The sequence below is a fragment of the Anopheles funestus genome, chromosome 3RL (genome assembly GCF_943734845.2).
Source record: "Anopheles funestus chromosome 3RL, idAnoFuneDA-416_04, whole genome shotgun sequence".
Classification (NCBI taxonomy): domain Eukaryota; kingdom Metazoa; phylum Arthropoda; class Insecta; order Diptera; family Culicidae; genus Anopheles; species Anopheles funestus.
Genome location: NC_064599.1, coordinates 12667228 through 12679551, shown reverse-complemented (window position 1 = coordinate 12679551; position 12324 = coordinate 12667228). Strand labels below are relative to the sequence as shown.

Genomic DNA, 12324 nt, shown 5'->3' with positions numbered 1-12324 from the left:
AGCAAACAGCAGCTGAAGCTGAAAAAGCTTTAAAATTTTATTTATTTGTCTGCTGATTTCGATGTCTGATTTCTTCGCACTGTACGTAGGAACGCGGCACAGTCGTTTTTTAAGCTACATTTGCACCATTCATGTCAAACCGTTTCCAACGAACCATTGTTACATCTTCCGGATTTAGCACGTTTGTTGGTTGAATTGGAGTTTTTTTCGCGTGTTTGTTCCAATGTACCTTCCTCGAGTCGACTGCTGACGAGACGGAGAAAGAACCGAGGCAAAGAATATGTTTCAATCTGTGTCACTTTAACGCCCTCGATAATGTGGTTTCCCTGGTTGTGCTGGCGAGGAGGGAACCGTCTCAGGGCTACGAATGTTGCCACTTTGTATCGGATGTGCCGATGACAATAGTGAGATAGATTTATCTACCATCGGCACAAAGTAGCTGTGCGCGTTTTTTCTTCATACTGTGGTGGAAATTGTTTTTCTATGACGATGGACGATGGCAATCTTATCACCGGCAACATGCTTTATTTGTACTGCAATCTCACTGGCAGGTGTTAAAGGTTTTTCTGTATTTTTTAAATAAAGCAAATCTTTTTTTAAATAATTAAATCAAATACAGTTAAAGGGAAATTTTAACACCTGGAAAATGAACGATTCGTTCGTCTTTGTAGGATTCAAAAAACATGTTTCTAATTTACTATTTAACATTTTTGTTATTTAATTTATATATTCAAACGATACATTCACCAAGGTAATCTTATAAAAAAATAAGTGTCAAAGCCTTTAGATAAGGATAAGAGTAGCGCAAAAAAATAATATTGACGATATTCAAAACCCATTCCGAATAACAAACTTTTAGCGATGTCCTCAAGGCTAAGAGGACTCAATCTTCATGAATATTATAGAGAAATGTATTGAATTATTAGAATCAAAATCTCAAAGAACGTCTGAGACTAATGAAATTTGCAATCAGTACGTGTAATTCCATGACATTTTCCATGCCATAAATGTAAGAACGGATTTGAACGAGAGGATCGAAGAGTTGTAAAATAGTTTTTTTCATTCCTCACTCAAGAACCGCACAAAATGTGTGCGAAAGAATTAAATACGAGAGATTAGATTAGGCCGGCCGCTTCGTCAATTATAGTTGTGTAGGTGTGTCGGGATAATGAAGCACGAGAGATGACGATCATGCGATAAGGAGTAATTGTTACCAGTAGCGATCGGACATTAATACGGTAGAGTTATGCAAGCTTTCGGTACTTAAAAAATTTGGTTAAAGTTGTTCATTTCGTGACAAAAAGTGATCCTCGATGATCATATTCAATACAAAAAACGATTAGTATATCAAATTGTGTCTTAATAATAAGTTAAACAGTAAAAATCATTGTTTAAAACGCACGTATTAAAATTGTCGCCCGCGTCGGCGTCGGCATAGGCAGTATTGCGGTAGTGTGTGTAGCATCGGGATGAAATCTTTTGACATTTCAAATCGCGTGATCAATACAAATTCGGAACTAACGGTATCTTGCTCATCATGGCTAAGAGATAAGAAGATTTTTTCCATCGTGTACTTAAGCCGGAAGGTACATGTGTGCGTGTAATGAAATTTAACATGAGTGCGTGTACTATGCGTGTGCTAAGCTTGCAAATTATTTGCATTTGTGTTGTGAGATTTGTCATAAAACAATGTCATAAGCGTGTGGTTAGTTTATCCGTGCTTCGGTTGGTTTAAAAAATTTGAAATTAATAAAAAAATAATCTTTCATGTTGTGGAAAGTGCACAACAAAAAAAGCAAGTGTTGGTTGTTTTTTAATGAAAAAAGTGTCTATTGTGTAGATGTCTATTTTGCAATGAGCTAATTAATTGCTTTTTGCGTGAAATCGTGTATTAAAAAATGTCGCCATTTTAGGCGTTCAAAGTGCGAAGCCATTTTTGGCGTGTGTTTCAAATGTGCCAAAATGTGTATTAAAGTGTGTATGTGCCTTTGGGCACAAAAAAGGAAGTGTTGGTTGTTTTTTCCAGTGAAAAATAAGTTATATCTATCTCTAAATTAGCTTATAGCTTTTTGGGGTGAAATCGTTTATTAAAAAATGTCGCCATCGTAAGCGAGTGTTGTGTTTTTAATCTGCAATTGTTGTTTCAAATGTGCAAAAGGTGTTTTAATTGTGCAAAAGGTGATTTAATTGTGCAAAAGTTGTTTTAAACGTGCAAAAGGTGTTTTAAATGTGCAAAAGGTGTTTTAAATGTCCCAAAAGGTGTTTTAAATAATCAAAAGGTGTTTGAAATATGCAAAAGGTTTGTTTAAATGTGTGTGTGAAAATGAAAGTGAAAGAGGAAAGGTAAAGGAAGTTAAATGTGTGTGAAAGTGAAAGAAGAAGCGCCAGTGAAGCAGCAGCATTGTAGTATGCTTTAGCCAGGGTAAGTAAACCATAATCAATATGAAATATATTAAGTAAAATATTTATTATCAGCAATTGATAGGAAAGTTTCAAAATGCCATATGTTTCATGTAAAGCTAAAAAAGAAATTGTCCTCAACGCTTGTTTAATTCCCAAGTGTTTGAATTACGTTCCAGCTACTGTATGCAACTATTTCTAACGTAGTACGATTGATAAAGCGGATCTGCTTCACTTCATCAACCATTGCTCGATTTAAATAATCCTTTTCCTTCCCCTCTCGAAGCAATCCAAACACTGGCAAACGGTGCGAAATGTTTCACTCAATCCGCAAATCGACCGTAAATGTGACATGTGACACACGAAGGGCGACAAAACATTGGTGACGGCGTGTTTTGATTTTTCTATTTAACCCACAGAAGCGAACAAAAAAGGACTGTTTTTTTACACTATTATTTATTTGGAAACATTTTATTTTTACGTTTTTATTTTCACAATTCAGTCAGTGTGTTCTGCCCAGCCGCAAACAGTACACAATCCATCAAAATCAACTTTGAAGCTTGTTTTTATCAATCTTTTGTTGTGAAAAATTGTGTCTAGACATTTAGGAGGGAAAACATTTTCAAACACGTATGTACATCCAAAACCCACTCTGCCCTGTGGTTGCTGTTGATTGTCCACAATGAACTTGATCCAAAAAAGAAAAAACTGTCTCACAACAAAAGAAAACTCAAACCCCTTTTACTTTACTTTTTTTTTTGGTGGCATTCACTCGTTCTCATTCATTCGGATCACTGACAGCACTGCACCGGTTAACACCTTTACAAAAATTTGCTAATAAATAATTTATAAGAAAGTGTACCTTTGGCGCAAGTTCGCCCGCGGTCCGGTGCAAACACTATCTGTGTTATCCAATTAAATCTAATCATCACGTTTAAGAGCGAAAAAACCCGAAGCGAGAAACCCCCCAAACCCCACAAAAAACTGAGCTTGCTGATTTGCTCGATTCAGCCTTTTTTGGTGCGTGTCTTCATCGCCCAGTACGCCTTCCTGTTCGCCGGAGATGGATGTGTTTGAAATTAGTGGTTGGCTTTTTTTAGTTTGGAAAAAGCCAACCAAACGCGAATGGGGTAGTCACATCAGTCACATCGCTATCATTAGCTCAGGAAGTGAGAAAATGACGCGGCCATTGCGGAGAGTGAACTTTCTACAACACAAACACACACGTTTTCCACCACCATTTTTGTTTTTTTTTGGTGGGGAAATTGCGGGAAATGGTCACCTACTAATGGCAAACTACAACCCAACGACAATACCTACAAACGGGAAGGGTGTCCCACCATTTTTTCCTTCGCTGCCTGCATCACCCTTTATTTCGAGGTTAATGATGGGTTATGGGTTACCTATCCGGTTTTGTAGTTCAGGCATTAAAGCAAAAGAAAAAAAAGTGTTACCAACAAAATTAGGAAAGAAAAAAAAATGCCTCTGCACACCAAAATGCGTAGGAACAGAGGCTTGAGTACTGAAGCACCGTATTGGGATTAATGGTTGGCAATGTTTTTGTGTTTTTGGGTTTTTTATATAAACCATTGCGGCTATAGGTGGTCTATGATTATAAACGTCGTCGAGTATGGCAGGAACGCCATCGGAGAGTTGGGGAGTGTGGAGTTCCGTGATCCGTTCGCAACAATTAGAACGCACAGGACGGCAGGAAATTAGAAGGGCCCTAGAATTAGAAGGAATTAGTAGTTCGATGACCGGATTTCGGTGGAAATGTAACTCTCATCTAATCAAACACGGTTTGGTTTGTGTTTGAGTAATGTTTTCCCGGTAACTACGTTCGATAGTTCAGGATTTCTCGCTTATACTTCAAGGAATTTGTGTTCCAAAAATTGGTTAAAATTATTTTATTATATTTTACACAAAAGTTTCTTAACCTTGGTTACAATTGTGCTGATCTTTGTAGTCTCTCTCCAGTAGTTCCAGGGTTCCTGATCGATAGCTCAATTCCTTCGATTCAAAACCCAAAGAAAGCCATTTACACCTCACATCCTGGGAAGATCGCGTAGAGGGTAGTCCGCTGCCGAGAAAAAAGGGCAACGAAATAGAGTAATTAAATTTACATAATTTATTTATACTCTCCCATGCTTTCTTCCTGCCCAAAAAACACCTTTCTCCTACTTACACACCAAACACGGTGAGTCCCTCCTGAGTCCGTTTTGCGCTGCCGGACTTCCTTCCGTGTGGAGGTGTGAGAAAAATAAACACACATCACAGGAAGGAAATGTGAAACAAACCCGGACGGAGTGTCCTGTCGAAAGTTAACCCACTAATAAATGAATAATAAATAGTTTTCGATCGTAAATACAGCACAATAGCTCTAAAGCGGTGTGTATGTATATGCGGGATACAAATACACACCCAGACGGATCTAAAGACGCTTTTGGGCGGGGAAGAAAAGTTTGATTTTCTTTTTGGTTTTGCACTAGAACTAGTGATTGTTCCAAGTTTTCAAGCGAACCGGAGCAGGGTGGCCGTGGATTAGCCAATTATCCTGCCGCGAGGCGGAAGTGAGTGTGGCAGGTTTTGATTTAGTACGTTCGATGAGAGTATAGTGATTACCGGTGACATTCGGGCGTTAATGAAAACGAAACCGACCGTGGTGCGTAATCATAAAGTTACCTTAAACTTTATGATGATTAGTGGCGATGGTAATCTGGAACAGAATAGTGGGTGAATTGTTGTGTGGTGTTGTTTTTATTTCGATTATCTTCTTTTGTTTTTAATGAATTGTTCTTTTCTTATTTTTTACTTAATTTAACGATCATTTAAATTTTGTCAGTTTTTGGTTTTAGTACATCTGAATAGAAACAAATTAAAAATTTAACTATTTTTTTATAAAACTTGATTGATGCACTGATATATCAGTATCAAAAAGTAGAAAAAAATGTTTCAGAAATTTAAAAATATCTCACAATTCAACGAAAGCAGAAATAAGATCTTATTTGCCCAAACAAATGAAATCAAATTCTAGTTGTAGTACAAAGATTTTGTTAAAAAATAAAATTAAAAAAATTTAACTTAAATTAAATAAAATTAAAAAAATTATATTAAAATTTTGTTCAAGCTTGATTGAACTAAAAGAATACCTTGAAAAGTTAACTAAAAAGTTTTTACGAATGCTTTGGAAAAATAATCAGAATATAATGTGTCTAAATCGGCATATCTACATACAAAACAATCAAACTAAAGTGGTAAAGAACAACAGTTAAGAACAACAAACGAAAGTGGTTAGTAGCTAAACAAGCAGAAAAAAACTTTTTGCGTAATACAAATAAATTTGCCCTTTTATAACATTTTACGGACAAGCAGTTTAGTAGGAAAAAACCAGTTGATTTCCAAAAATATATAAAATAGGTTTGTAATTTTTGTAATATTAATATAAAAAAAAGTTTAACAAACAAAAAGTTGTCTTATCGAATAATGTTCACCAGGCATTGAAGTCTCTTAAAAGATTTGAACAATTGTTTTGTTTCATTTTAATTTAGTTTATTTCTTTGTATTTTATTTTTTATTCACATATATTCAGATGATTTAGATTAATTCTTATACATTTTAAAATAAATAAATAGGAAGAATTTAATTACAAATGGATATTAATCTCAAACACAAAGTACAATTAGTATCTTTTTTTGCACATAAAACTCACGATGGCCAACCATATGTCAACCGAGTTGCTATCATTTTAAATGTCTCACACCGTTGTTGTCTATTTGAAACAAAAAAAACGCTATACTTGGCTACTTAGTATACGATCGCATTCGTTATGCTTGGCAGTAGTGAAAATAATTTCCAAACGGGTTCTTTTGTTTTTGTCTGATGCCACGGACCCCGGACGGACGAAAACGCTGTTTAATGTGTCCTTCCAACCGCAGCCCGGTGACGCAAGATGTATGCGCATTTAGTACCCTTTTTTCTCTCCTACTCTGCTCTGCAGCCATTGTTTTTATGGGAGCATGAAACAAATAAAATAAAAACAATTCCTTCCCAACTTCCAATAAACAAACGGGTAAATTTGTTTCTTTTTTTCCTGCATCCCATCGTTGGAGTTTCGGTATGTTTTTCCTCACTCTCACCATTTTGTTTGGGTGGCCACCATTTGAAGACGCGATGCACTGTAGTTGATTACCTTTTTCGAAGATTAAACCCAAGATTGTCATTCTCAAGTGCTGCTGGCACTGTGACCAGTGGTGAAGAGATGGCCATTTCCACACCCATTCCTCCCGTACTTCTCGTATTCTCCAACTCCAACAGCAAACCAACAAAAAAAGGACAATTCTATTTCTACCATGTCGGGGAGGAAAAAAAAAGAACGAACTAGAAATGGATTGCCATTTCCCATGCTGTGGTAAAGGGAACTCTTGTGCAGAAATTCCCAATCCACCAACTCACAAAGATGGCCAAACCGGTACTTGGTGATAGTTGGAAATAATGTGCGTGATGAAAAGTGGGAAAATTTATGGCCACGTTATCGCCCGTTCTAGTGTGCGCCGTCTCGAAAGGATGTTGCGCAAGGACCGGATTATTTCTTGGGCGAGCGAGTGAAGCAGCTGGATCTCTCACTACATGTGGAAAACCCATTTCCACGTGCCATTGCCTGATGGGGAAAAAAACTAATGGTGGGTGTGGTCCAAAACATGGGAAACCAATGACCAGCTCGGACCATGGACCAAGACCAGTGCAAAAGGTATATGTTTGAAGTTTCGTCCGGATGCCTTCCCTTTTGAACATCCTTAGTATGAAGGACCACCGTACTCGGAAGGTTACTACTTCTTTCGCGGTTATGAGATAGCTTTTCCCAACGCTCTGGTGTGTGTGTGTTTGTGTATGGTTTTTTTGTTTGTTTGTTATCCTTTAACCCACACTATAAACACACACACCAGTCCTTTTCCCGTCTATGGTTGCGCTTGATTGGACTCGAAAGGATTCTACCGTTTCCCACCGGTTACGGTGAAGAAGCGTCCCTCCCTGGATGGGGAGTCCTGGGAATTTTATTATTTCCTAGTTTTTATTTCCATCCCATTAGGAATCCTCCTTCGTCGCTTCCTTTTTTCCTTCGTCCGATTGGAAATCGGACAAAACTGGACAAACGGGATCTGGTCAGGCGTAACCACCCTCACCACGGAGCTCGACTCCATGACTCTATACTCGTAGTGAACTTTTGCGCCTTGGAAATGTTTTTCGTTTATTTTATGTTAGCGATTTTTTTTTGGTGCGGTTTTGTGATCCTTTTTCCGAGCATCATCCAAATGCCTTCTTGTTTTTTTTGCTTGTTTGTCTCTCTTTGTATCGGAAAGCCTTTTTTTTGGGGAGTTGGATTCGGATGAGTGGAAACATAACCAACGGGTTTCGAAGTTTTGTGTCCCGTGTTTTTTTTTCCTCACTGATCCCACTGACCACCGAATCTCCTGCTGTGTGAAGATTTCCTCGTCTTGTCTTTGCCCTGAAATCCTGGCTTTGCCCTGAAGGAGAAGAGAGCGCAAAAAAAAACAGAAAGGAAATAGAAACAGTTCGAGTACACCCGAAGACAGCATAAAAATTCTTTGTTTGTTTATGAGTGGTCGCACCGATCCCCGGTGGTGTCCTGTCGCGAACTAAGGATATATGAAGACTAGTACTTTTCGGGATCATATAGGATATGGGAATGGGCATTGGCCACGTTGGAGGGTTATTTTTTTACTCATTCTTCAGCAAAAGTAGCTTTATGTTTGTAGTTGGGTGTATAAATTTTCCATCCTCCTTCTTCTTCTGGAACCTTACCTTGCCCGGGACAACACTTGAGGATTTTAGGATGTGGATCTAAGAAGTGGAGTTTATCTAGTGTTTTTTTGGGGAAAAAATCCACACTTTTATGGGATAAGGAGTAAGGGAATGAGGAGAAAAAAACACATTCCACCTAAAAAGGATGAGAGTACAATGTCTGAAAAACAACAGCCCTATAAAGAAAAACGACACAACCCCCCTTTGAGGAGCCAAGTTTTTCCACAAAAGAACACAAAAAAAACCTCCATACGTTACGACAACAAAATGGTGGACGTGGGGTTTTAATCTCGTTTGGACGAGATGTTAAATAAACTCCACGAGCAAAACTTTGTGTCTTTGCCCCGTGCCGGTTAGAAATATTGCCTGGCCACCTATAAAACCGGGATACCGTATCATTCTTGCGGCGCTGGAATGGTTGTTTTGTTAGTTTTCAGCACATCCTGAGGCACATCAGGAGAGCGGGGAATGGCAAAATAAATCTTTCCCTTCCCTCGTCCACCGCGCGTGTGGTTACGATCGCCTTGGACATAAATTTACTGCGCGCTAGTTGCTGTTATTGTTGCGGAGATAAATCTTTCGATTGCACCGGTCACCGGGCCAAAAAAAATAGGCTTTGAAGTGGATACGAATCGCTCTGTGGAATTGAGAGTGTTCTTGTTTTTTTTTCTTCCTCCTTCCCAATAGCACTTGGTGCTAGTAGGAATCGTGGTGAAGGGCCAATTTTCTTACGGATAAGTTTCTCTACATCCGCATCCATTTGTTTGGCCCCGATAGCAATATCGATAGCAAACTCTACTGCAGTTCCGGCATATTAGCGAAATCGCGGCTCTTAACAACGATCTTATCGCGCCTAGACAATCTTGCTCTAAATAATTGAAATGTGTGTAATAAAGTGTTTTGGTTGCTGTTAATGCTGCTACGTTTTAGGATGGTTTTGATGTTATCAGAATCTTTTATTTATCTAGCAGAAAGTTTGGATTAGAACAATTAATTCTTACCAAGGACCTGATTCATAACCGCTATTGCATGTATTTCTGGTGCTTTAAATTAGTGTCCCCGGTTCCGCTTTCTATTTCTATCATTATGTAAATGAGCTATAAACATTGATCGATAGAAATCGAACTGTAGGAGACCCTTCGGCTTGAAGTGAAAATTAGGAATTAAATTATTTTCTAGACCGAGATTTATCAAATCTCGTTAAATATGCTCCAGAACGCTTGGAATAGCGTTGTGACTAGTTTTACACAGCTTGAGATATTCGACAATAAAGTATTGTTTGTTAGAATTGTCTTCAAAACAGAGTAGCCGATTATCCGTGCTGATCGATAATCAACCCTTGCCGTATAAGCGAATATCACGGATAATAGGCACAACTCTTTTTATTGAGAAATATTAATGTTTAGTGGATAAACTTTCTTTCTAAAGCAAGATGTTAATTTGCTTAGTTACACTTTACAAAATAAAATTGTATCATTCCCTATTGAGGTATTTATTTTTTGCCATGATCGATTTTGCAATTAAACATGTCAATTCGCCTTTGGAACTGTCATTTCCGAGCTGCACGGATAATGGAACAGCCGGTTAAAAGGTAGCCGGATAAACGGCGATCCACTTTTTTAAAAATATTAATACATGTCAGTAAATTATTTAAGAAAAAATATAGTTGCTCCAAACAATTTATTCGAGTGATCTGCAGGAATAAGAAATATTTGCTACAATAACGATCATCATATGGATCATCACAGTAGATAAGTCTGAAGTACTTATTAGTACTTAAGTCTTAGGACTTACTTTATTCAAAGTAATCATTCCGACAACCTTTGAACTCCATCAAAATCCCCATCACCATGAACCACGAGTCACAAAGCCGGCGGGAAAAACTTTCGACCGTGTGTAGCAAGCGCTTGAAAGCAAGATTTTTCCACCGTTTTCCTTCGTGGAGGAAAGGGGTTTTTCTGATTTTTGGAAATGATTTCGTTTGTTTGCCAATGTTACACGCTTCATCAAGTCGAAATAATTACAACCGGAGGCATCCGTTTTGATTACATACATTCCATCTACACAAATCCCTTACCGCGATCGTACCGATTCGCAAACGTTTTTTGGGAAATGTTGTCACGCGTGCTAACGCGTTTTGTACGAGCGTACGCACAGAATTCTAATGTTGTTTCTTTAGCATTTTGCATCGAATGAATTGCTAATATGAAACGCAAATACATCCATACAAAACACACTTGGGGGGGACTCCTCGCTGGGACGGGGGAGCGATTGTTGCCCGATGGATTGGATGATATCGCGGTAATATTTACCCATTTGCCAACCAACACCCAAGATTGATTTGAATTATGAGGTGGAAAATGTATATGTTTTTCTATAGCCCACAAATTTTGTGGAGAGCGGCGGAGACAGGAGTATGGAAAAACTGCTTCGAAGCGTTTACTTTTATACAAAACCTGAAAAACCGACGCATCCACTTGCGCCTGGTGAGGTGTGCGTAATGTGTGTTTTGCTGTGAATGTTCATCCATTTTCCCAGGCCCGGGTAAAAACGGGCCCATTTTTGGGAGGATAGTTATTGTAAAACGCGAACATCGCGCCACCTTTCAAAGTGGCGTAGTTTATGGTTCTAAGTGGTGCGTAAATGATTTGGTTTATGTTACCGTAAGCTAGTCTCCCCCTTAGCCTATACGAATCTGCGGCCTTTGTGCGCATTCAGTTTTATCTAGCAGCGAGCTGAAAACTGATCCATCACAACCAAAGGGGTTGTGCGATGCAGTGCGAGGTGAATGCGGTCGATGAATTTTCTCTCCCCATCGGAATCATCCGAGTGCCATTATGATACACCGGGGTGGAGGCCGATGAAATGTTTGTGTTTGTACACGGGCGTCAGTTGTGCGTGAAATGTTTTGTGCTATCGGATTTTTCGGAACGCCCGGAGTTTTGTGGGAGAGTGGAATTTTTGTTGTTGATTTTCAATGGGTGAATGATAAATTAGATTTGATGAAAGGGGATACGTGATAAGATATGTGCTCAATGATAGAATTGATATCGAATGTATTTCGGTGTGCATCAGTAATGAAGAAAAGGGAATTGACTGGAGTTATTTTTCTTATGAGTTCTCTGCCATTTGGTGATGACGTCTATTGCAGCTGTCCTATTTTATACAAACAAAATTTGATAAACTTATTAGTTAATTAATTGAAAAACCTTCAATTAATTGACCATAATAATGAGGATCTTTGTGTCTGCCGGATAAAGCTGAATTCCTACCAATTCTGGTAGATTCTCAGTTGTCCAGATAATGATAGTGGATCTAGTGTTCTCAATCACGATCAAGAAGAACTTAGACAACAGGAACTTTTATATTTAATTTTCAGGTTCTTTGTGTCCACCAGATAAAGCTGACCAATTCTGGAGAATCTCAGACGTCAGCCGAGGTCAAAGTACAGAGTAAGACAAAGATAGTGGATCTTGTGTCCTCACCGTTTCGCCGAGTGGTCGGAACAGTGGGTCACCCGGTCAAGAAGAACTTAGACAACAGAGACTTTGATATTCGAATTTATCAATTGAGGCTAGTCACATTGTCAACAATAAGTAGAAGGGTTCGACAGCTCTATACAGTAGGAGGAGTAGGAAAGTGATTAGGGCCAATGCCGTAGAGCCAGCAGCCACCAGAGGGCGCGTGGCTAATGATCCTCTCTTGGCAGGAAGAAGGCAAGGACCAATCGCGACCAAAGCGATGTGAGGAAGATATGACCTTATATGGTCCGGTAACAAAACGTGCCCAGGGATGCGTCGGATAGAAAAAATTACGGTCATTAGCTTTCGGACCGTGTGAGAATACACAAATATTTTAACGTCGTAAAAAATAGCGTTCAAAATAGGTATTCACGGCAAATAGGCATCCGAAAACTAACTAATACAATTAATCGTAAAGCGATTAAGGAGTAATCGCCATCTAGAACATAACATCCCAATGACATGCGATCGACAGATCATTTTCGAATAAATATCAAACAGAGGATCTTCAACATTAATTTCAAAGTCCAATCGCCAAGACCACACAGAACCTAATCCAATTCCTGATATTTTCTTTTCATGG

The 12324-nt window shown here is 38.6% G+C and overlaps 1 long non-coding RNA gene across 1 annotated transcript in view; it reads left to right on the top strand.

Moving 5' to 3' along the window:
* The first annotated feature begins 2124 nt into the window (after nt 1-2124).
* LOC125771505 (uncharacterized) overlaps nt 2125-12324 on the top strand; it is a 117134-nt gene continuing 106934 nt past the window's right edge. Inside the window, exon 1 of the long non-coding RNA XR_007419316.1 lies at nt 2125-2422. This is a non-coding gene — a long non-coding RNA (uncharacterized LOC125771505). The remainder of the gene's footprint in view (nt 2423-12324) is intronic.